The sequence below is a fragment of the Anabas testudineus genome, chromosome 12, assembly GCF_900324465.2.
Source record: "Anabas testudineus chromosome 12, fAnaTes1.2, whole genome shotgun sequence".
Classification (NCBI taxonomy): Eukaryota; Metazoa; Chordata; class Actinopteri; order Anabantiformes; family Anabantidae; genus Anabas; species Anabas testudineus.
The window spans coordinates 12,651,132-12,675,919 of NC_046621.1; the positions used below are offsets into that span (position 1 = coordinate 12,651,132).

A 24,788-nucleotide genomic window follows, 5' to 3' on the forward strand; every position below is an offset into this window, starting at 1 on the left:
TGTGTGTGTGTGTGTGTGTGTGTGTGTGTGTGTGTGTGTGTGTGTGTGTGTGTGTGTGTGTGTGTGTGTGCGTGTGTGCATGAGGTTCTCTGCAGGCCTGTCTTTTTTGGCTCTTGTAGCTAGTGGAAAAAATATGACTCTATTTATTTCTGATGGAGTTTTCCCTGTTTCAGTAATTTTCAATTATAGAACAAGGCAGAGTAATGCAAATCAGGTCATTTGCATCAACAAAACGAGACTTGATTGAATTAAGTCATTTGGTTTCAAGGCAGAACAACTATTTTTTAGAAACATTTCGATTTTTGGGACAAGGGTTGGACAAATAGACTAATTAAGAAGGCGGTGGCTCTGTGAGGTTATATGATGCTGTGCTGAGCTAAATGTTAACATCATGGTGTGTGTGTGTCTGCATGCTAACATATCCACAGCATACAGTACAGCTAAGGATAATTATTTGGTCATCAATGACCTGAAAATGGATATTTCCTCTTGTGCTGTATTCTGTACACCTATTTTTGCCTTTGTACACAGGCTTTGCAATAGGAAAGTTCCTTGCAGGAACTCTGCAGCATGCGAGGCCTTCAGGGACAGTACAGAGTGTAGGCCATCCATCTGACTTAACATCTCCCTGAAATTACTTTTTCTAGACTGGAATTTCTGCTAATAACTTTGTGACATGAAAAGTGCGGGGACTTTAGTGCAACTAGTATAAAAAATGTGGAGACACTTTAGACCAAAGGTCATAAATTCTTATTCAATGACGCTTAGATCACATAGCTGCTGATTCAATCTAAAGGTTTTTGACTTACTGCATTCAGGCAAAGCAGCTACAAGTGGTCGGACAACACTTCTTTTGTTAAATACAATTGTAGAAAATCATATTCCTGCTCTTGTATTGGTGAACAAACTTAGCTCATCAGCACTAGCATCAAACTGCATTTCAACGGCCGTCTAGCCCAAATGTATTTAATGTTTGCTAAAGCTGGCTGCTGTAAGCTACTGCTCACGCCACAACTAATATTGCTGTGGCGATAAAATCTCACTGTGCAATTAATTGAACCAAGTTGTTTTTTATTGCTAACAAATTCAAGTTTTCCTTTTCGTGAGAAAGGATGTTAACTTACAGCTTTTGAAGGGATGACTCAGAATCCGTGTAGATGTTAAAGAAAGAGAAAATCTTTTACTGTTTATTTCAGTTGAATTTCTCTAAGCTACAGTCTAAAGCTCTATCTACTCTTAATGCAATATAAATATAAAGAACACTCTGCCTTGAAGTTAAACTCAAAGTCCTTTCACATCATCAACCTCCACCACCAGACACACACTTTCTCATGTCTGTGTGTGTGTGTGTGTGTGTGTGTGTGAGTGAGTGTGTGTCCGAGCACGGTGTCACCACACTCATCAATCTACTTGCTCTCCCTAACCTACAGTGCCTGCTCTCCCTAAGGATGATGGCACCGAGCCTGGCTGGTGGCCCCACCGGACTGAGGGGACCAACTCTCATTATCCCCCGGTCCAGATTTATAGGGCTGCCGTGCTCATATTTTAGACTGAGGGAAAGAGGGAGAGAGAGAGAGAGAGATGGAGAGACTGAGAAAGTGGGAGCGACTGAGTGAATTCCCTGATAAATCATTTCACCTGACTATTCACTCTTTAAAGAAAACTCTTCTGGCTATCAGCACTCTCCGCAGCATCGGATATCAAAGTGTGTGTGTGTGTGTGTGTTTGTGTGTTCGTTTGTTTAGATGCCATATGCTGTCACTACAGACAGGAACTTCACACAGTGGAGATGTCTGAGGTAAAGACATGCCACTCCGGTTCTTTTAACTTCTCGCTTCTTCTCTCTCACACACACAACTTACAGACGTTGAGATTGTTATCACGAGTCACCCTGTTCACTCATTCACTCCTCTCACCAATGCTATCAAATCATAAGAAAGTTCAAACAGTCAAACTCTCCCCAGCTTGGCTGCAGATGTAACTGTGACTCAGCACGGCTGAGAAGCATCCCCCCCTCACCCTCTCCGTCCTCGAGACTCGCTTTGTCTTTCTCTGTGTCTCTCTCTCTGTGTCACTATAATGTCACAACATTGTTCCATGTGATTGGGTGCCTATGTAATGATGAAAGATTGGCACCCGGCATCACCACACGCCAGATTTCAGCAGCTACACACCTGCTGCCTTTGGCGCAGAATGCTCCACCTGGGACTGGTACGCGGTACAGATGTAATAGTGCGAGCGTTTGTGTTTATGTGTGTGCATGTGTACTGTCCAGGGTATTGCATTATGCTCCATCTACTGGAATGGGCCTAATGGGCCGTGAGGAGAAAGAAGAAGCAGACCCAGAGGCAGCGTACAATGTGTCTAACACCTGGTCAGCCATGTCACTGAGTGGCCATATTGGATCTGTGCTAGGTCCTTCTGTCGCTTTGTTAACTAGTAAATGCATCTCGGGAAAAGCCAATGTCTCAATTCAAACAAAAATAGTTGCAGGCCAGAGTTTTTTTCTGTAAGATGGATTATGCAAAATGACTTTTCTTTTCTTTTCTTTCGTTCTTTCGGACATTCCTTGAGCTCTTTGTTCAATGAAGGATTATTTAAAATTATTAAAAATCATTTCTTTTTTTGTGCATTTGTTGTTGAAAGCTGCTACCTGCTGCTGCAAATGATGATTCAGTGCAGATGAATGATAATTCTCTGAGGGTTCATTTCTACATGTAATATCATATTACACCAGAACCCGGATCCATTAAAAAATAATAACACTGATTAGTGTTACATTCTGAGTTCTGTGTTACACAGATGTAGGGGAAGAAGGACAGTAAACTTCACACACGAGTTGCAGTTGCAACATTTAATGAACCATCACATACTGTATAAGTGCATAAGATCAAATGAAGAGCTAGTGCAAGCAGAGAAGAGAACATACGGGCTGACTGACAGGCTGGAGTCCGGGAGCCTGACACTTAGGCATGCTTGATGGTCCAGAGAAAGGTGTTTGCTTTGACCATATTGAATGGATATGCGTGTTTCCATGCACTGATGCCTGGTGAATGAATGTAAATACTCTCATATTGTTCACTGGGCTCTCCCTACAGCTTCCTGTTACCTCCACTGACCTGTTATCTTTAACCACCTCCCTTCTCCTGTTTCTTTCTGTAAATGGATCTTGAATCTGTGTCAAAGGGGCTTGATGGAAAGACAACATAACTACCGTTCTCCGCAGGATATAGCCGTTCAATGTGGCAGGAGTGGCTTACAGCTTATAACACAATAGCTAAAGGTTTTACAGGAAAGCTGACGCGAGTTTGGCGGCGTTTATCTGCATTTGCTTTGAAATCAGAGTCACATCACAGTGCAGCACAGAACAAAACAGCTTTTTTTCTAAATTGATATCACAATATGATGACTTAAAAAGCTCCTTAATGCTTAAGGCCACACGACGTAACAGTTCTTCAGAGATCCTCTGTGTCTCTCTGTAGCCTAGCAACCACAATACAGATCTTTGCTGCTCTGCGGTGTCGTACACCGAAGAGGACGCAACGCCACAGTCGTGGAATGAGAGGGTAGGAGAAAATGGTAGCTTGCCTGAAAGAAAGATGAAGACCAGCATGTGAGAAGAGAGAGAGAGAGAGAAAAAATGAACAAGAGTGAGTGAATATGTGCGACAGAAAGTGAGAGACTGAACGTGAGAGACGGAAAGAGTGAGAGCAGGGACTCACAACTGCATAAAAAAGCCAATTCGGTGTATGCGAATACAGGCTCACACACCATAGCTCTCCCATATTTGAAGACATCCCGTTACCATAGCAATGGGCAAGGAGCAAGAGGCGAGCAAGGTGTTTGCGGAGTCTCCTTCCTGTGTGCAAAGTGTTTTCCCTCACACTCTCTTACTTGGAGCAGATGCATAAGCATGAAACTAATTCGTTGTCTCCACCAAGGCTGATTTAATGTGGCCCATGAAGGGAGGATGCTAATGTTCTTTACTCTCTATTCAACCCGTGGCTCTCTCTAAGATCTGTTGATTATGCTTGAAGTCAGAGTTTGAACCATGGGGAAGGGTTTATCCCTGACAGAAAGATTAATTTTACATGATGCGAGGTCATCCTCGACAGATATGCTTATGAGTCATGCAGTCGTCGAAGCAGAAGTGTATGTGCAAATGCGATAAATATTACATCGATGGCCTTTTTTATGTCCTCTTTATGACTTCATAGTCCTGGCCATCTATCACAGTGTGTTATTTCATTCATAGTCGGATGGTGTGAGAGAGCTGCAGAGATGAAATCCTCACTTATTCATGCAGCCATTTATTTAGTTTAGTCGTCTCGATTTAAACCAAGTGCGAGCGTGGAGGAGGGGTATGTAGGTGATAAATGTGGGAAGAGCACGTTGATGCGGAGTCTGTTCTAGAAAAAAATCCCACTGTTGTCTCAGACTTTCTTTAAACACTGATCAGTGGGTCACAGGGATAGATGGTAGTGAAGTGCAGTCTCAGATGACCCACATCCACATAACTCCAGCACTACTACACTCTGAATATACACTTACACTAACACGCTGAATATTAGCATATTTCCACCAGTGTACCAATGCAAACAAGTAAACATTTGTTGCAGTGCACGTGCCCTCCACAGACAAATGGATTCAACACATTCATTTGAATAGTGTCATTTATCGTTTCCGCTCTGTTCCTTAATAGACTGAGACCACTCTGGAATGACTTCTGGGGTATTTAAGCCCTGACCTTGTGTTCAGAGTGCTTGGGTTAACAAGCTCTAACTAGCAGGCTGATAGCGCAGGAGTCCATCAGAGCTGCCTTTAAGTAGCGCTGACTAAGTGGTGGCTCAGGACAGACCCACCTCAGGTTCTAGTGGACTCCTATAGTGAGTTGCTGCCATACTATACGCAAGAGCAGGACTGTATTTGTTAGAATACCAGGGACAGAAAGAGATCCTCAAACTGTATCATTATTATCAAGAATATATGAAAAGGAGCTCATGCCATATAACAAACAACCATAAGTAAGCTTCCATGCTGCATATTTATTCGTCAGTCCAAACTGGCCTGCTCTAGCTTTAATAGGTGAATAGGCTGGCAGCTGCAACCACCTGAGGGTGTGTTCACACTATTCAGCTTTATTTTAAAATGCCACCGCCATTTTTTTTTTTTAACTTTCAAGTTAACAGGGAGTAGCCGCAGGCCGGCTGTGAAGAAGCTGATTTTAAAAACTGAATTATCCCTTACTTTGAGGACAAGGTAGCATTAGCTAAATTTGAGCAAATGTAAATGTTTTATCTGGTGATGTATGAAAGCATCTTGACTCGTATCTGGTAGACTAAACTCTTCACCAACATCTGGACTCTGGAGTCACATATACAGCAAAGAGACAGTGTTTTATAATATAACTGATGTCTTAAACGAGAAGCTGATTAGACTGACATCTTTGATAATGATGCAGGGTGACCTGACTGTGTGTGATAAGGACATATCAAATTAAATAATATGATCACCAGTGTGCTGAACGGCAAGTTTTGGATAAAACCAAACTTGTGTGCACTTACTAGATAGTAATAAACTGTCCTTCCCCTGAAGCACAAAAAGTTTGAAAAACCATCTTTGGTTTTAGTTCAACACATGACGTAATGGTGATTATTTACTTGAACCCCTGTCTCTTAGTGAGTGAAAAGTAGAAAACAACATGAGTGTACTGTATATGCGTGTTGTTCGATTAACAATGTCTGAATAGAGCATCTAGTCTTAAATAAGCAAAATTCATATCCTGTTACTAGTTATAATACAATGCAAAATGTATGACGATATAGTCTAATATTTTTTTTAAACATGAAAGGATATTAAGACCGCAATAGAGAGCTGGAAATAACCTTAGATGTTGCCTATCCTTTGTAGTCGTGTGCTTTTTTTTAAAAAGACATACAGAACACAAAGGAAAAGTGAGGATATATTTCGAGTAGAGGCGGCTATATCTAAGTAGTGATGTGGATGATGAGAGGATTAAAAATAAGCACATGAAATGACAGAAACAGATGAAAGGGTCAAAAATGCTTTCCTCCCTGTGTTTGAAACAACAGAGAATTGCTGGACTGTCAGCTTCTCCAATATGATTTAGGATGCTCCAAAACAGGTGCAGAAAAAAAAAAAAAAAAGCATTTTACATCAGCATTTTACAGATGATTTGCTTTTCGGTTCACATTTAATGGCTCAGACATCAATTTCACTGGGAGAAACAGATAAAAAAAAAATATTTAGTCTCATCTCGATTAGTCAGTCATCTCTTTGGAGACAGCAGAGAGAGATTGATGGCCTGGCGAGAATAAACAGCTGGAACTTATGGCAGCAGTCTGTCTGTGTCAGGACCAGACCTGAGTTCCCAAGGATAGAATTTGAGTCACGACTCGAATGGCTAAAGCCAAAAACATGCAGTGACACATGAGTGTATCGTCTCATTTACAAAATGACCCTGGGAAAGTATATAAAGTCCAGGGCAGCCGGGGAGGGAAAGATTGTCAGTCATCCAGGTGAAGTCACCTGATGCGAATATCATTTTGTGGCTGCAGCAGGGACAAATGTAGTAATACTGCTTTATGGAATAGTCCATGCCATCAAAGGGACAAGCACATTTAGGCGTCATTTGTATTTTTCCCTCAGTGCTGGTGATTTACGCTCCTTAAATAAAAGCCATAATCCACTGGCGGTCTGTGGCCCACGGTGATTTAATTAATGGCAAGCACATCAACTCCCATGTGTGGAACATGCCCGGGAGTTTGCTTGTCGATCAGCATCTGCCGCCCCTGCAACAAAATATGATTCCAATCAATGCTGTAATGGCTGAGAGGCCCTGGACCTAATCAGTCTGGCAGGAGCCACAACAGCAATGTCAGGGATGATGGAACATTTTGTGTTTGTGTGCGCGTGTGTGTGTGTATGTACGTGTCGTTATGAGGAATCAGTTCTGTTTTTATGGATCTAAAACAATACAGTAATCTGATCAAGGATGTTTCTATTATAAAAATTGAATAGTGTTTACCAATGCATTCAACGAGACAGCTTACCCATGAATAATAAAAACGCCTTTGTTGTAAGTGTAAATAATTGAGGCATTGGAGAACAAGGAGCAGGAGGAGGTGGGGGTGCTGGTGTGTGCCTGCGCTTTGCTGTGCTTTTAAAAGAGTTGTAGTAGCTGCTAATGTCGCCGTGACTCACTATACCTCACGCAGAGACGAGAAACGTTCCACGCTGGTCTGATTTGATGACTTCCACGTTCCCAGAATATTTTAATTTTTACATAGCAGTTCTCACCTGGCTCTGCAATTAATCCGATTTTGTGCAACTCTCTCTGGAGCCACAAAAAAACACTTTCTACACAACTTTTTTGAAAGATTTGGCTCACATTTCCTGTCTGGCCTTCTCGCTTGTCTCCTGCCATTCTCCATCCAGCCACCAGATGCCACCGGATTTTCCCTCCACTCACACACACACAACTGTTCCAACTCTCCTCATCATCCTAGCCAGGATTTCTGCCAGCCAGTTCCACCTGCTACCTGACAGATTGTTGGACATGCCTCCTTTTGTGCTGTTTTTGCCATCCTACCTGCCTATGAACAGGTTTACAGATCAACAGTGTAAACGGACATCCTGGTGGTGGGATGACAACCTCACAGACGTGCAGATTATTCTTGACTATTCATTATGAAAGTCCCATTGGACGCCCAGTGAGAAGAACTATGCATATAGGTACTTGAATTATCAAATAACTAATAGTAATTCTGCAGTAGGTAGGAGTGAACATTACCATTTAATATAGTTGTAGTTTAACGCCTGAATATCGCAGACAAGATGTGGCCACCCCTAATGTTCAGACTGAATCGTATCATAAATGCAAGCTTTCTAAAAGCCCAGTGGACACATTGGGAGCTTGCTTCATATGTCTGCTAATCAAAAAAAGAAAAGACCAATGCCCATCTGTACGGTGCATCTGTTCCTTGAAATCACTCACAGACGTGTCAGAAAGCTGACACAGCAATCCTCATTGTCATTCACAGGGCTGGTTTACTCTTGCATTTGGCAGGCAATTTGAGAGCTGTTTCTAGCTCACGCCTCTTAGATAAGATATTGTTTGTCCTCAGCAGATGCGGATCCACTGGGTCTGTCATTTCTATCAACATGAAACAGCCAGGAGGAGCTGGACACAAGGGGCGAAATGCGCCACTGCACACCTGCAAACATTTAAACACGAAATTCTCTCTGCCGACTACCTCTCATTAAGCCACGGCCGTGTTTATGCCTGTCATGTATTACCACTGGAGTGCCAACTTGAGAAGATGTTTAAAAATGTTTTTTTTTTATTTTGTAACCATGTAGCATTTTTCTTCCAGATGGTTAGAAGAGTCCTTGAGAAATCTGGGAACATCTTCAGAACAGCCGCTAGTGTTGTTAAATGACCTTGTGAGTTTTTCGAAATATCTCAGTTTATTTATTTCTCAGAAAAACCGACTTAAGGCAATACTGTACATGAGAGACGCAAAACTGTGCTCGTTGAGTTTTTTCTCCAACACAAACCTGACTGAAAACAGTTTCAAACCTGCCTCGCTGACCCTTTCGCTTTACTGTTTAACATCCTCCATTTCCGCATCTGACTGTATGGGATACTACGAAAACTATGCACAACAGCAGGTTAAGACCTGGTGGTACTTAACTGGAAAAATGATTAATGATCTGGGTGTGCTAATCTATAGTCCTGTCTGTAGGTGCTTATGCCAGGCATGTGCTGCTCAGCGGGTATCACAGCAGCACCACCTGGCCTAATGACCCTGCATCTTAGTAGTCAGCAGGTCTCTGGCTCAACCTGCTGCAGATCAGCTGTGAGGAGAAGGGGATGGGTAGGAGGGTGGACTAGGCAGGTTTGTAGATACAGTATGTGTTGTGCCAACACACGCGCACATGGAGACGAAGGTGTTAGCTATCCACCACATCATCTTAAAGGTGTCACAATTCTACTGAGCCCACATAGCGAAGGTGTAAATGTGAACATTTTGTTTAAAGGCTCAAACATATTTTTTTGCAAGCATCATCGTTGTGCTGTTTATTTAATGTTTTTTAGGGGCACTGTCACTATTCCCCTGTGTAAAGTGTTTATTATGATTGCAACCACGCTCATGCCAAAGTCATTTAATTAAAATTTGTGACACGTGTGTCATGGTCATGTCACATTGACAATTTATATGTGGCTATTAATAGAAGTTATGAGGAGGTGGATGAAATTGCATTCTTGTGATGAGTGTCTGTGCAATTTAAGTATATAGCAACAACTCACATATCCCATACATGTAACACATGGCAGGACATTTGGTCACTTCATGAACACAATAATAAACAACACTCACACTGGCAGTTGACAAAAACAGAATGGAGAGGGCTCAGTCTGTGAAGCTAAAAGCTAAAGCTTTAAGAACTGTACTGTACATTATTATAAACCCAGTGACAAACACTACTGTACATTAAGTCACTCTTACTGTTACATGACAGTGCACACCTGCTGTACTTTCTGCTGCACCTGAATGTAACTGTAACACATTATAAAAAGCAATCTCATTGCATTTCACCAAGTATTTTTTAAGTCCTGAATGAAAAGCTCCAGAAAAGATTCCCATTAATTCTGTTTTGAGTGTGACTAAGACATCAGCTATGATTTACCAGCTGGAGTCAAATAGCAATTTGGGTGTGTGTGTGTGTGTGTGTGTGTGTGTAAAGAGCTGGAGAGGAGAGCACAATCAGGAATTACTCCTGCATTAAAAATTACAAATGTGACTGCAAGTGGAAGAAAAAAGCAGTCAAAAGTACAGTCTCACATGCTTTGATACAGACATATCCATTGACAGTTATTTTGCAGGTCACTTCAATTCTGTAATTAATAGCTTATTGTGTGTGTTTAAGTCGGCAACGCAAGGTAGTCAGATGCGCTCTCACATGCGCTCCACTTGTTTTCAGGGAGCAGTGGTTTCGCCTGTGTGTGTGAGTGTGGGGATGGCACGACATGACATCACACCTCTGAGATCACACAGGATAATGTCTGGGTAATCACTGGACATTTGCCTTCTCACTTTCTGCTCACCTGAACTTCAGGGTTTTCAGGGCTCCCGTGCATGTCTTAATAATGGCTTAGTTGATTCTCAGCTGTCTTTCAAAATGTTTTGACTACTGAAGCTACAAAACTTTTCATACGTGACATGATCGAACTTTACATCGCAAATCGTTAGCTGGTCCAACACATGCAAACTTCCTATTGTATGTGCAATCAAGCATACAAACACAATTTGAACGTTCTAGATAAGAAGTATTGTTATTATTATTAGTATGGTAGTATCATATATCTTTACAGGATACTTGATAGGCTTGCTCCTCCAGTGTTTGAGTGTCTGAGTTTGTGAACTTTACATTTAGTGATATCCCCCCAACCCAAAGTATAACTTACATTTTGTCTTAGCTTAAGTGTAGAAGAAGACTGACACACTTTTAATGTATAACGTGTGCATGTGCTGTACATAAAGTACGTAATTAAATAAGCAATGTATAGTTATGTTCAAAGACTGTTGCCAGGCTAATAAAAACACTAAAACACTGTATACTGTTTGACTCTAGCAAAAATGCAAATGGTAATGCATTCGAACATCAGCACAACAGGGTAGTCTAAGTCTTGCCAGACACAATTGCTATTTTTGGAACAGGTCAGTGCATCACGTTGTCGGTCAGCTAAGTGATATGGCCATATCGCTCATTGTTCTCTCAAGCAAGGAGTAGTCTAGACTTAAACCTGATGCTTCAGATCACTGTCTGTGTTTTTAATGTAGGGTGTTGATGAAGGCATGCATAGAGAGAGACACCATCACGACTTGTGAGAGAATACATTAAAACCTCTAAACTGTTAGTTTTGTCTGATTCAGCGTCTGCTTCCATTACAACTGCGTACTTCCATTGCAAGACTGGTCTTTGAATTTCCAGCAGTAAATCCTTGCTGGATTCTTTCAAGATGTCCACAGCAATATTAAACTTAGCTTGTGCCTATACTGCAGAAAAAAAAAAAATCACTGAGTAAACAAGGGAAAAGAGACTCGGATGAGAGAATGTATGCGTATACCTCTGTGGCCGTGGGTAGATAAGAGAGAGACAGAGAGTGAGCACAGAGTAAACTGGGAGGAAAAAATCAGTTTTATAGAAAAGAGAAACAAAAAATGACTCCTGCCAGCTTTTTGGCCATGGTACAGTTCAGAATATGTTTGTATGTACTGCACACAGTATTCGGGTCAGGATGGGGTAAATATTTGGCACAAGTGGCTCAAAAATCTGCATTTGGATCCCTTGTACCTTGTAAGTCTCAGTGTCTCGGTGGCACTTTGCCTGCTTAGAAATTTAAGCTATGAGAGAGACGTGACTCACTAGGAATAAATACTTTGTTTCCTGTGTATATAAAGTCTTCTGCTGCTGTTGCTATAAAACAGTGGACTGTGTTCAGAAATAGACCATTAATAGCAAATTAATGTGATTAATCATTGATGGATTATATAATTGTGTTGACTAATGAAAGTAACAAAGCAGACCTTTACAGCTGTCACTGCAGACTTCCTCACATGGCCAGTGATGGCACTTGACAGATGTAAACACTGACTCATGAGGTTTCACTTCCTTTCCCTTTCCCTCCATTCGTATAAGTCTCAAAACCCAGCAATTTTCCCCATGACCGAGCAGTCTCACCTTTGACCTACATCCCCCGGCTGGTTGCCTTGAAGAGGCATCGTGTGTCCACTGCACATCAGAAGTCATAACTATCTGTCACAGATTTCAGCATCTAAATTCACTCTATGCCTCTGTGATAGCAACATGCACATTGTAAATTAGGAACAGGCTGCATAATAATGAGGTGGGCCAGATACTGTATTCTGGGCATATGTACTTATTTGAAAACTAAGGTGTGAGAGACATGAATTAAAAGTCACATCCAGAGCCTTGGCAGACTTTTTAAAGACTCTTGGACAGGCACAGAACCACTCTTTAGCAATTTTTAAAACATGTCATTTTACTTGAAGGTTGTCTATGGATGGAGTTTATGCACAAGACACATGCAGGACTGCAAAATCTGGTTAACAGACCACTGAGCAGTGAAATTATTTTGCTTCACCATGTTAAATCTTACAGTAGTAATGGTACGCTAGCTTAGACAGGTACAGTACACTTTTAGAAAGCACAAGGTATGTAGTTTAACACATCAATATGAATCGTTTTGTACAATAAACAACTAAATAATTCCACAATAGTACAGTGGTTGTTCAAGTTCTTCTATCTTTACACTTATCTGGGGGATCTGTTGTATGAAACAGTAGCTGAGCTTGTGAGACACAGATAGACACAAAACTATCTACTGTCCTAAGAAACAAACAGAACATGAAAAACCAAATAACATCAATTTATAATGCATTTACAGTATTAACAATTAACAGTGCCCAACTGTGACATCTGCTGACCAAAAGCAACAATGCAACCAATGAACATCACAGAGCACTTCAGCGTGCCTTTAAGTATTTACACCTTAAGCTGATGTTGGGCTACCGGGCGTCAAGTTTATTTAACCTTAACCTTTGCAGAAATACCAGAATCATTATGTGAGCACATTTTATGTGGACATATGCACAATCCTCATGTCTCTACTACTTTTAGCCAAGTCAACTGGTTGATTGATTTTTTTCTTAAGTAATAAAAAGGAGCAAATAGCCACATTGGATTACCCAAAGCTGGATCACTTCCAACGATTATGAACATAAAAAAAAAGAAGGAGAAAATAATGTGAGGAATTCGCCTTATTAGAATTGTATAACACTGTAGTACCTCAACATATGCCTAGCCAAACGAATCAATACTATTTACAGGGATCTAAAAATCATTAGATTCATTATCAAACTCTCATGAGTGATAATAATGAGAGAGTCTGCAGTTGTATTAAGCTATATGAACTGCCCTCAGCAGAAGCTTAAAGTAATGCAGGAAGAAGCCCCTGAGAGAGGATTGCAGGGATCAAACTGAAGGCAAAATAAGCTGCACTGTTGTGGCATCCCTCCACCTACACACTCACCTCACTCGCTCACACTTAGGTACTCTAGTCATCTCTGCTGGAGTACAGCATTCATGTGTGTGATAAGTGTGCACCTGTGTGTGTGTGTGTTGTGTTTCCTGCTTGTCTCCATCATGTATTCCTCTCCTTGTCATACCCCCCCCCCCCCCCCCTTCTGTCATTCTCTCAGTTCCTCCCACCTTGCTTTGATCTCTTTCTTCTTTTCTCTCCCACTCGCTCTCAGTCACAAAAACAAGCGTATGCACCCATCTATCCACCCACACACGCAGTTGGCAAGGGTGAGTACCCGACTAGCAGCGCGGTTTGGTGTGGGGTTATGCAAAGAAATTCAAAAAATTGGTGCCGTACCACTGCCTAATGGTGTCTCCATGGCAACTAAGGGAGCAAGGCCCTGTGATGTGGTGTCAAACCAACACTGGATTTGAAACCTTAGCAAAAATATGAGCTGTGTGTAGTGGTGATGGGATGAAGTCAATTAAAAAGATGAAATAAGCTCTGAGCACTTTTGAGTGCATTCTGCAAATACTTTTCTGGATGGATATTTGATACTGGATATTACCCAGTCTCCAATTATTTTTAGTAAGCGGAGTGTAGTTTGTGTCAGATACACTCATACTGTCATATTAACCATTTACCATCCACTTTTATTTCCCATTAGGTTAGCTTTTAAGGTTGGATATCTTTCTGCTCACAATATGATTTACAAACTATTGTGTATGAGCATGTTCCAAATGATGCTGCATATATGTTTACAGAGTAAAATAATAAAACCCTAGCAAGTCCCTAGCTGGAAATATCTGTGTCATCTTGTACATCATTTCATCCATATTTCCCCAAACTGATAAAAGCTGGTTAGCTTAGCATAGAATAAAGCTGGATCTCTCAATTTCTAATTTCTAATTAGAGTAGTATATCTTGTTAAGTCACAAAGTCCTCGTTTAAACGTCAAATTCTCCTTTTTACACTAAACTAAGTTGATCGTCTGCGTGTTCCAGCTCCATATTTGCCATAAAGACTGTATTGATCCTTTGATAAAGTACTTTATAGCATAGTTTCCCTGCTAAAATCATCATGCATATCATAAAAATAGCATAATATTTGTTGAATTCTGTGTGCATCCTCATATCTTTTACATACAGAAAGTTTGACGTAGCTGTACTAAAAAGAAAGTTCCACACAGACACACATGCAGCACAACACAAGGCTAAAAGTGTGATGTACCAGAGCATACAACACTTGATGACTTGGTGTCTATCAGAAGTGTGAAGGTGTGTCAGCAAGCTGCCGGTGAAGGTAAAGGGGGAACCAGGGGCAGCTCATTCAAGCGTGTTGTTTAAGATGTGGGCGCCGAGCAGTGCTTTCAAGTAGCAAAAAGCTTGTTCTGTTTCAGTGCATGAGTCATTTGGCTTTAATGCTTTACCTGCGGCTCAGAGGCTGAGCTCTGGCACTGGCTCAGGCTGCAGTGCAACCTATTGACTGCCCAGTGAGAAAAGAATAAGGAAAAAAAGAGAGAAAGGCTAGAGACAGTATGCTTGTGAGTGACAGACACGCAGAGGGTGAGAGAAGGGGAGAGAGACGCTGAGGCAAAAGAAGAGAGAGCTTTCTTCTCTTCTTTTCCTCTGTGGGCTCAGTTCAAGATTACCCGTCGGGAGAGAGGCCTGGTCTGAAGAGGAGACTGTTCAGAACCACTCTGGCATCCTGCATGTTTTCTTTAGTGTGTGTGTGTGTGTGTGTGTGTGTGTGTGTTTTCCAAAAAGCAAGGGTTTGATGGAGTCAGCTGGACACTGATTGAAGTCAAACTCATTATCCCAGCACACAGATTGTTCACGCTTCGCACAAACACACAGAAATGCAAACCATCCCACATTTGACACTAACTGACACATCTGACACCAGAGGCTGATCATCTACAGAAAGTGCGCAGGCTCATCCCACACTGGAACACCACGCTGACCAGTGTCTTACTGTAACTTGCCAGGCCACCATCTGTGTGCCACCCCTGCAATTCATGCATTCAGCCCGAGCTGAAGAACATTATCCTCATTGGGTATGCGCTGCCACTGCTTTCATCCATGTCAGCTGCAGAAATGATGATCTGTGACAAATTTAATTCTTTCAAATTAAGCTATCGCCCACGTCTATCTCATTCTTTTCCATATCTTTTCCTTTACAGTAACATTCCCGCAGCTGCGTTGCAATAGATACAGATTACATATAAAGACGTATCATTGTTCGTACAGTATGCAACCAATTTTCAGACACTTCGCTGCTGTTCCAGTGGTTGGTCCCTGTTGGACTGAGACAATATCGTTCCTTGAGCTGTGCACATCCTCACGAGTGGCAAACCATAAAATGTGAGCTCTACAAATTAGATTTGCTGCTTAGACAATGCAAACAAACCTGAATCAATGTCATGCATACGTTCAAACCCCAATAAACTATCTACTATTATGTATTAAAACATTCCCAGGCTACTAACCTTCAGAGGATCCCCTTTTCTTACTTAACTTGTGTAACTGCAAACCTTTCGCATAAACTAAATAAATTGTTCCTTCTCATTACATATTATTAAACATATAATGAAATGATCTATTACAGTGTGTGAATGGAAATATTCCATACATTGTCTCACTGCTACAGCTATATGTCAAGATGCAGAATGATAATATGCTTTGTTCACTGCTGTATCTTGTTCCCTCTGATTTCTTTATGGCTGACGGCTGTTTTCATTGTTTGCAAGCTTTATTGTTTGAGCGTCCATGACTGTTGCTGTCAAAAGCTGCTGTGAGCCCATTGTCCCAGATACCCAACACGCGCCGCCAAGAATGCCCAGAACAGTTCTTCCTTCTGCAGTCTCTTTAAAGCGCTGATGCCTGCGTATGTCCATGAATACCAATTTGTCAATTTCTCAGTCTTCTTTTGCTACTTACTGGAAACACCTAATTAGTGAAGGACACTGACATTGTGTATCAAACTCAAATGGTCAACATGGTTACATGCAGGAAGGCCTTAACAAAGAAAAAAACTTAACATGACACACACATAGGCCATGTTAATCAACCGAAGGAAAACACATTATGTAAGCAAGCTGTTTGTGCAATCAAATTCAACCGCCACTCAAGAGTCATTCATCTTGCTTGAAAGTAAATGTGACAGCATCATTTTCAGCGGGCCAACAGCTGTACGTGTCGCACTCCTGCTTCATACTGATTCCCTGTCAGGCTGTTGAAAGGGACAAGCCAGAGCAGAGCAGGTGTTTGACAGTACACTCTATAGTCTGTCATTGTCAGCCAGGTTCATTTATACTGTATATCTAAACTGTTCACGTTTGATTACAGATAATCAGTAGTAAGTGAAGGAAATGTACAACTATAAGTAAACTATTAGAGTATATACAGTAGCAAGAAAAAATATGTGAATCCTTTGGGGTTCAAATCTTTGGCTGTCTCTCTGGGTTGCTTCTCTACCTCAGTGATGCTCTTGGGGTCATTTTGACTTGCTGCCCTCTTCTTGGTAGTGCTAGTTGCTTGCTAGTCCACACCTCCAAACTAATTTTCTTAACTTATGTTAACACCTGACTCCAATTAGCTTTTTTGAGGTTATTATTCACAGGGTACAAAAGGCACTGTGAGGATTTTATGGTTGTTCTCAATAAAGACATGAAAGATCAGAATGGTTTTTGTGATATTATTTTACTTAGAGGACTTGGATGAAGTGTGAAGGTGTTCAGATCACATTAAAGATCAGATCACATTTTAAGACAAGTTAATGCAGTAAACCATGAAATTCCAAAAGGTTCACACACTATGTGAACTGGTCATTGCATGTGTGCTTACAAAAAACACTGCATTAACATTTACAACAACAATTTCGAAATGTGAGTGAAAATATTATGGCTAATGGTGTCACTAAGTTACAAACCCGGATGAATCTATTTCTGATAACATTGCAATGAACAATGACATTTAGTTTACTGTAAAGCACATCTAATATTTCCATTACGCTTGCAGCAAGCGTGATGATGAAGGATGTGGTGATAAATCATCGTAGGATTTGCTGTTTAATACCTTTTTAACACTTAGGCCAATCACAGTGCCAACAAAAAAAATTACAAGCGCATGCACCCATCATTCACTGAATGAGATGAAAGTGAAGGTTATGTTCTCGAAGAGATTTAAATATTATTTTGGCATGCATCAAAATCTACTTTAATAACGTTGCTTTTTTTAAATCTTATTTCGGTGCACTACAGATACTAAAAATGTGATCACTATGTTTAATGTGTTTAATGGCATGTGGACAAAAAATCAATCCCCAAAGTTTGTTAACAAAGTATTCAATTGTATTCAGTTATGTGATTACATTATGATGTGATTACGTACACGCTACACTGATGGTTTGGTATAATATTATGACAAAAAATATTTTAACTTGTATTGCTGATTTTATTATTTGCAACTCTACATAGAAATTTTTATTGTCTTTGACTAACAGTGACATTACACTTAAATGTATTATCTTCTATTGTATAGTCCTTATGTTTACCATTAAGGAAAGGCACTTAAGACAATTAACTTTCAAAACTAGTAGCTACTTGAACCTTGTTATCCACAAAGTTTTTAGCCCTCCATTCTAAATTTGTTTATACATTTCTGGTAGCTTTCACCTCTGGGCTTACATTTACATTAATTAGTCCATGTGCGTGGAACACGGATTGAAATTAACCACTTACCCTGAGCCATAATGCTGAAAGTGGCCGTGTGCTTCTGGTCTCTTGATTGTTTTTTTCACTAATGGACCTGCCATGTTTTTTCCACATATGTGTCCATGTAGGCAGCAAAGAAAGCACTTTCATTAAGTGGGGGTACTCTATAGTAACCTTCAAGATAGTGGGTATTCAGTGCACTTGCTCAATGACACTTCAGCGATAGAGAAGGTTTGTCACTCATTCTGACTTACACACACACAAATACGCATGGTTTAATGTCAGACACCAAGAATCACACATTTTGGGGGTGCCCCATTAAAATTAGAAGGTGTACCTGCAATCCTAATTAGTGAACACCACTTTGGAAGGATGGATGAACCACGGGAACCGCTGGGGGCTGATCAAAAAAGACCAAAAGGTGTCCGTCGCTGAAAATGTTCAATTAAATCCTGGAGAGGCTTAATTCTTCTGCATAGTGGCTTTAGTGACACTGTTGTTCAAGCACGACAATAGTAATGAGACACAGGCTTCAGTCCCTATCTGTTAGGGCCACTTGCACCTGCAAAAATGCCATGCAGGCTGCTGAAATTGACTTTGAATTACAAGCATGTGTTCAAATACCATGGGCTCACACATGAAGAGCCTCTCTAACCAAGCCTACGCTGTCTGTGACTGAATAACATACTGTCTGTTAACTGCTCTGGTGCAAGAGAGTCTGTCTGCAGTGCAGCAGTGGACATGAACATCCAAAGCATCTCCTCTCGCTGGCTGCAGTGGCTCAATGCTTCACCAAGCAGCCTGATTTACACAGGGGCAAGAACCCGGAAACCCAGGTTGTAAATAATCACCAAGTCACCACCCACAGTGGCACACCACACAATGCCACATGAGGGGACGGCACTGCACTATGGATGAGTGTCTCCCAAAAGTGAGTGAGCACTGCTGACGTCTCAGCTCGCAATCGCATTGAATAGATAAGAGACAGGTGATAGTGTTGAAAGGGAAACACACACACACACACACACATATGCAGAAACATGCGTGCACACACACACGCACTCTGTCTCCTTGAACACAGACTAAAAACACTTCATTCACAAAACACATATCGACGCATAAACCTGCCCACGCAGAGCTCACCCCTCCATTAGAGTTTACATTAGACGCATACAGCCACCCACACACCCGCATGTACTGTACACGCACGCACACACACACATACACACACACAGAGTGTAGTGCGCTCCCTCAACAATGCTGTCACAGAATCTCCTTGTTATCATCTGTGCTGCACTGTATTTAACATGCAGTACCTCTACAGGATTCCCTTTAAAAAGAAAAACTAATAATGCTGCACTTTTTTTATAACCTCATCCCCCAGAGAAACACACTCAGGGAAACGCAAATTCACAATAAAAACAGTTACCACCACTCCCTGATACCCAATTCAGGTTGAATCGTGGATGATGTGTGTGGCACAGGAACATCGTGAACGATTGCAGGGGGGTAAATATAGCAGATCCTGCCTCAACATTGAAAAACAGCTAATGATTTCAAGTTGCTGCAGTAGAACGGAATTTATTGCAGAGCTCTTTGGCAAATGTGGTGGAAGCTCAGGGAACCCAAGTGGTCTATTACAAAGCACAGAGATTTGCTCTCGAACACACATACACACACATCACAGCATGCCATATGTTAACCATACCTTATGATATACCTGTGTGCACACAACTTTGGCTAAAATATCATCTTCTCATTAGAACATGTCAACCCTCTTCAGAAAGAGGCGAGCAAAAGGCACTCATCTGTCACTCACTACATCAAACGCAGAATAAAATGATTAAGGCTAAGAACTTACCTGCCTCAGAGTCTAAAAGCAGGAGGCATCTAAGGGCACGAGCTTCTCTGTCACCCGGAGACAGGAGAACATCACAAAGTCATATGTGCAAGAGATGTTAGATTAAAGACTTCCTGAGCTCTTCCCTTCTCCCTTCTCTATCCTATGACTTTTCCTTCACATTTACCCAGACTATCAGACGATAGGCAGGTGGGTGGCGAAAGAACGAGAGCTGAAAGGGGAAAGAAGGGTGGGAAAATGACAGCGAGAATCTCGGCTCTCCTCCACTAAGACGAGTTGCGAGCGCACCGTGAGGACCATCCACTGCAGCAGAGCAGAGTAGCGCACAGCAAGACAGGGAGAGGGAGAGGAGAGAGGAGAGAGGAGAGAGGCAAGCAAAACAGGCATTTGCTGCTGATAGTTCCAAGAGAATGGCTGGTGCAAAAACCTGGGGCTGGACTCTGGACCCTGGACTCTGAGCATTTACCCAAACAGATGGAGAGAATGGGTGATAGACAGAGAATAGGTACAGAGCAAGAAGTAGTGAGGGGCTTAACTTGAATAGTACAAGGCAGACCTTTATCCACTGTCTTATGGTATATATTCTATATATATATACACTATTATTCTAATATATACATCAACATCTAATATCTAATCTAAAAATATTAGATGTGCATAAAATCTACTATTTCTTTACCCTCCTCGCTCTACTACTATAAGTTCGGCTTTCTTATCCATCTTCTTCCTTGTCCTTGTCTATCGTACACTGCGCTTTCCAAATATTAAGATGTTTGAGAGGTTTTTATGTCTTTCAGTATGATGTCATCATCATGGCTGACAATGTCTATTTTATTCTTTTGTTTTCTTTCAATGGTCTGCTTTTCTCTTCTCTATTTCTCTTTTTTGACTAAAAATATGACGTTACTTTCATCCAGAAGTTTTAAAATGATGGGTAAAAGGAGATGTGAAAATGTACAGTGAATTTTAATAAATAAGTTACATAAATGGTTAAATGAGCCACAGACACTATAAATACAATACAAGTGCTGAATTTTAAAAAGAATGCTCTCAAACAGTGCGGCACATTTAGCTATCTATCTGTCTTATGGAGCAATTAGGCTACATGGCTGAAGTGCCTCTTGCTTGCTGTAACAGGGGAGCAGGCTTTTAGTTGAGTCCTTCGGCCCCAGCAGGGCTCAAGGTCGCTTGGCAGAGCTGCTTGCCAACAGCTGAAATCCTTCAATGATTAACAGTGGCAAACAGGATGGAGCAGCTGTCAATCCAGATCTATAGTCTCGGCCCAGAGAGCCAGCCAGCCAACCAGCACGCATTCGAACAGTGCTCAACCAGGTAAAGCGGAGATGTGTGAGGCCTTTGCAAAATTCCATTCAACAATCATGAAAAAGGTGGGCACACTTATAGTACTGGTCTTGTTGCTGCCTTGATAAGGTCAAAAAAATAAGAGGATGATGGGTACATTGTGGTAAAAAGATGGGCATGGACAGTAACAATGTTCAGATAGGCTGTGCCATTTAAAATATGCTAAATTATCCCAAAGTGTGCCAAGAAAATATCCCCCACAGCATTGCACCACCAGCAGCTTGAACCACTGATAGAAGGGAGGATATAGATATCACATATAATAAACCAGATATCTCAGCAGAAACTGACTCTCATCAGACCAGAGTTCTTGAATACCCACACCAGCCCGTCTGGCTCCAACAACCATGCCACATACAAAGTCACTTAAAATTTCCCCCATTCGTATCCATCAGCCGATGACTATGTCTACATAGTTTCAACACAACAGCTCAGTAGAATGACCACATCACTGCTGACGCTGCACTAATCCAAGCGTAAATCACTTGTGAACAAAGCTCAGAGATACTTGGAGCAAGAACTCAGTCCCAACCCAAAGTGAGTAATCCACCATTTTCTGGCAAAGAATCAGACCTCAGACTTGGAGGTACTGACTCTCACCCCAGCTGCTTCACATTCGGCTGCAACCCATCCCAGTGCATGCTGTAGGTCACCATGTCTGTCAAAGTTTCGATCAAAACTTGATTGGGATTATGTGAAACCAAAAGACTTGGTAAGACTTGACTTAGTATTTAGCTAAAACTGAGCACAACTACTTAAAAACATGTAGTTTTGGAGATAAAGCTTAAAACCAAGTGATCCAAGAGGCAGTTATATTGGAAATATAGTGTATGAAATAGAGAACAAGCACTCAAGGAGCTCACAACACCTACAGCACAATGTACCTCCACAGTGCTAACAGTCAATCTTCAATCAACCATTTTCATCCTGCCAATTCTCTGATATACTTTTTCTTTCATTCTCTCCATTTCCTTGCTTATCCTTTCCTCATTCTTGATCTTTATTGTCTTTCTTTTTCCAAGGTAGTTTGGTTCTCTGAGCTCTTCTGCTCTCCTTGTTGGGCATTTCTCAGTTGTCTGGAAAAGCAGGCCTTCCTCTTTGTGTATAACAAATCTCATCTCACAAAAATATTCATTTCACGGGTCGCTGTACCATACAAGCCAATATCCACGCAGGAAAAGGCATTAAGCATTATTCCCTTCTCTATTCAAATTGGAAACAGCAAAATGGGCCTGTGCCAGAGATATCAGCCTCCTGCTGTACGCGGTTTGTCCTTGTAATGAGGTTGCGGCCACTGCTAACTATTCATTCTAGTCACTCACCATCCAGCCTTATCACTGCTCTCAAATGACTTGGGCTGGACAATGTGCAAAGGACACATACCTCACCTGTGTTGTGTTGCACTTAAGCACTCTGAGCAGTTGGTCCGTGTTAAATGATGCATGCACAAAACCTGTTTCAACAAACTCACTGTTAAGTATATTGTGTATAAATGGACAGAGAACATTTGTGAATCTCTTGTTTTCTCATTTTTGGTATGTCAGCAATACAGAATAAAACTGTTTTCCTGGTTTTATGTATTCTACATCTCAAATATCTCTTTCTATAACTGCAAAATATTCTATGGTCATTTCATGTCATTCAGCTAATAAGGTGAAATCTCAGAGAAGTGAAATGCATTTTAAAAATGGTATACACAATTTATTCAGAGTTTGTTCAGCTATTTCCATTTGGATCAAAGGGAGACAGAGCTTCCAGAAGTTGTGGGTCCCCAACCTCCTCGATTACCAATTACCTGATTGACAGATCTTCATTTTTGTGGTGGTAGGATATGTGTCTGAAATTGTATGCATTTAGCTTGGCTAAAAAGAAAAGTCAAAACTGATGCAGAGGATACAGATGCAGTGATGTTTCCAAAAGCTCGTCCCACAATTACCATTATGCAACTTAATGATGAACTGACTGGTAAATGCACGCCTTTCAAATGATGTACCTGTACTTTATAACACATGGTTTCTCATACAAAAACGGGTATCTGTGTCGTAGCTTAAGATAAGTTAAGTGATGGCACGTGACTTGACAAAGCTCTTCTGGGGGCACAAAAGGTATCGTACAGCTGTTTTCACAGACTCAGGAGAGTTCCCAGTGGCTTGTAAATTGACTTTGACAAGTAAAATCTGTTGAGTGCCCACTCAATCTGTTGAGTGCCCTGATAAGCTAGGGCTTTCACTGCTTTTGTGGGGTTCACAAATATTGTTTCTTACATTTTGTGTACTTCATAAATATAGTATGACGACTGCAGGTGGTGGCAGTTCATCATGTAGTTCATAAGATAATATTGTCTTGTCTATCCTGTCAGATAGCAAATGTTTACTAATGCAATTTAATAGCTCGATAAAGTTTTGCCACATTGCTCAACATTGAAAACTCATCAAGGCCACACACACACACACAGACACAGACACACACATACACACACACACACACACTACAATACTTTGGCGCTCTGCACTATGCCAGTGGTAGAAGAGTGCGTTACCTGCACAATGTCAAAGTAACTCAACTTCTGTGACATTAAATGTATCCAACAGGAAATATCTAAGTCTATAAGACAAATAAAATCCAGAGTTAATTTAATACTGTGTCTGTATTCCCGGCATATCTGGCTCTGCTTGCAGCTGGGATAATGGCTCTTCTAGTTTATCTGCGGTCTCTGATCTCATTTGCCGTTACGTTTTGTTCGGGGCTGTGTAAATGGTGTGCGTGCGTTATGTAACCAGTGTACCCAGTGGCAAACACTGCTGTAGTGGTTCAAGGTGATACCGCCCACAGTATTCACAAGGATTTCTCACACAGACAAACCTCACAACCTGCTAATATGTCTGCATTACAGTGCGGTGCATCGATCCACATCTAGTCATACCACACAGGGGAATAAAGCAGCTACAAAGCAGAGTGTCTGAATCATTTACAGCCGTTTTAAAGGATACAGGAGGGTGTCTGTGGACTGACAATGTCTGGAGGGGTCTGTCATGTTCACAGCATCCTCAGGCTATAAGAAGGGTGATCCGTAAAGAGTAGCGTATAACCCACGTGTATTTTTCATGTGGCTCCCTCATTTATATCCATAGCTGTCTGTGCATTGACTGTTTTAACACAGGCCTTGATGAATGGTGCCTGGTTAAGCCCTTAGAAAAACAATGTGCCAAGTATGCCACGTCGTTCTGTTTGCAGTTTAGGAAAGCACAAGAAATGACTCTGAGCAGGTGATTACTTGGCTGAATTAAGCAGCGTGATTGATTCTCCCGAAGGTAATAACACACCCAGCTGAGAGAAATGTTTGAGTGGAAGAACTCCGACTGCAGATGTGTAATAAACAGTTAAAACATGCATTAAAAACACACAAATGTCCACATCGGATGTTACAAGGAAAACTTGCAGTGGGAAAATAATGGCTGAGCAATTTGATAAAGCAGCTTTGGTGTTTCTTTTATGTTGCTTAAACCATTCAGTCCCTGTTGTCTCTGCAGTAGTTTAGTGTGATTGATGCAGTTTGACTTGAAACCTTTTCAGATTGTGTAAAATTGGCCTTATTTTTCCACTGACAGCTCAAAGTTAAGATTGTTGTGTTTAGTCTTTTATTGAAGAAACAGAAATGTTTGACATTTCCAATTACATTTCCCCATCTGTGGTCCTCATTCTTTCATTTCCATCAAGCT

General features: G+C 41.2%; 1 protein-coding gene across 1 annotated transcript in view; it reads right to left on the reverse strand.

Annotated features, from left to right (window-relative positions):
- Positions 1–24,788, reverse strand: part of dlgap2a (discs, large (Drosophila) homolog-associated protein 2a) — a 119,264-nt gene that overhangs the window by 73,060 nt on the left and 21,416 nt on the right. The window contains exon 3 of the mRNA XM_026353774.1: positions 19,708–19,754. The gene's annotated coding sequence lies outside the window, so the exon portion shown is untranslated. The remainder of the gene's footprint in view (positions 1–19,707; positions 19,755–24,788) is intronic.